Consider the following 1,847-nt stretch of genomic DNA (forward strand, 5'->3'; position numbering starts at 1 on the left):
GCCTGCCAGGCCGTGAAGACCCTGGAGCCTTCGTGTGGCCCCAACCTCAGCCCCTGTGCTCACAACCATCTTTGTGGCAGCCACAGGCCCCTGGTCTCCTCAGAGGTGACCTCGCGCAGGGCGCACGCTGCCTCCGCTGGCGGAAGCCGGTTGCTGAGGGTTGAAAATACAGACATTTTTAATGGAAGCAAAATGGGGCAATGGCGTCACGGCCATCCGGGATTGAGCTCAGGCGAGGCAGGGCGGGCGCTGTGCCCATGTCATGGCAACTACAGCAGCCTGGAGGCAGAGGGGCGGCCTGGCCATGGGGGGCCTGCGAGGAGCCCAGGCTGTCAGCTTCATCCCTGGGCAGGAGCAGAGGCTGTGACCCAGCGGGTTCTGCGAACACCCCGAGGGCGGGCACCTAGCGGCTCCCAGAGCCTCCTCAGCTTACTTAATTACACACCACGAGAACTCAATCACCCAGCCAGTGTTTAACCAAGCCCGGCTCGGGGAGCGGGGCGACCGTGGGGAGGCTTGGGGCGGAACCTAGAGTCAGGCAGGCAGTCCTTACAGCGAGGTGTGAAGTATCGCGATACCCAGAGACCTCGCGAGAGTCCGTCATTACTGAGGCGTTCGGTACCTTGGAGGCCGTCCGTACCTCGGTGCCTCCGCGAACGAGGCAGCCGGTGCTCTCTAGGCCGCGGTCCGTCCGTGTCACCTGGAGTCGGCTATGAGTGCGGCGTTCCGTACCCTGGAGGCCGCCATTCTGAGGCCGGAAGTCCGTACAGCGCGGGTGTAAAGTCTCAGGAGACCAGGCGACCTCGGGAGAGTCCGCCGTTGCTGAGGCATTCAGTGCCCTGGAGGCCGCCTGTACTGCCTGGCCTCCGCGAATGAGGCATCCAGGACGGGACAGGTAGCCTTTACTGAGGTCACTGGTTGCTAGCTACTAGGTTACTTGTTACTAGTTACCGGGCTACTGGTAACCAGTCCACCAGGTTAAGGATGACCACGTACTAGTTTTTAGGTCACTAATTACCAGGTACTGGTTGTCAGGTCACTAGGTTACAAAGGTTCCTAGTTGCCAGCTACTAGGTTACTAGGTACCGTGTTCCTAGTTAGTACCTACTAGGTTGCTTGATAGTATTTACTAGGCTAATGGTTTCTGGTTGCTATGTTCCTGGTTACTAGTTTCCAGGTGACTGGTTACCAGTTGATTAGGTTACGTATTACATCTATGTATGTATATACTTATGATACAAACCTTAAAGGAAGCTGTCAGCCAATTCCTTTGGAAAAAGTATCCTCTGCTCCCCTGTTGTGGCCCTTTAAAGAATAACACCCCCATCTTCTGTCCGTGGTGGTGAAATTTTAGCTAATGTCCTGTGAGTTTGATGAAGAATTGTACCCAAAAAACACAACCAGCCCTGACCGGTTTGACTGAGTGGATAGAGCGTCGGGCTGCGGACTGAAGGGTCCCAGGTTCGATTCCAGTCAAGGGCATGTATGTTGGTTGCGGAGGCGTGCAGGAGGCAGCTGATTGATGTTTCTCTCTCATCAATGTTTTAACTCTCTATCCCTCACCCTTCCTCTCTGTAAAAACATACATATTTTTTAAATATGTATGAAATACATATTTTTTAAAAATACAAACAAAGACCACAGAAAACCCTAGAAAATCATCGAGGCTGTCCAGGGTGCAATTATTGTTTTTCCCCCTGGATGTACTGAAGTCACGGGTCTGGATTTTGTACCCCTTCCGGTCCCAGCCCTGCAAAGGGAGGCTTTGGCTGCTGCAGTGACATGGGGAAGCTGTGCGTTCACTAATTCAGTCCGTAACCTAGAGGCTGCCATTATTGAAGCAGTCA

This window comes from Myotis brandtii, unplaced genomic scaffold (assembly GCF_000412655.1).
Source record: "Myotis brandtii unplaced genomic scaffold, ASM41265v1 scaffold628, whole genome shotgun sequence".
NCBI classification, from domain to species: domain Eukaryota; kingdom Metazoa; phylum Chordata; class Mammalia; order Chiroptera; family Vespertilionidae; genus Myotis; species Myotis brandtii.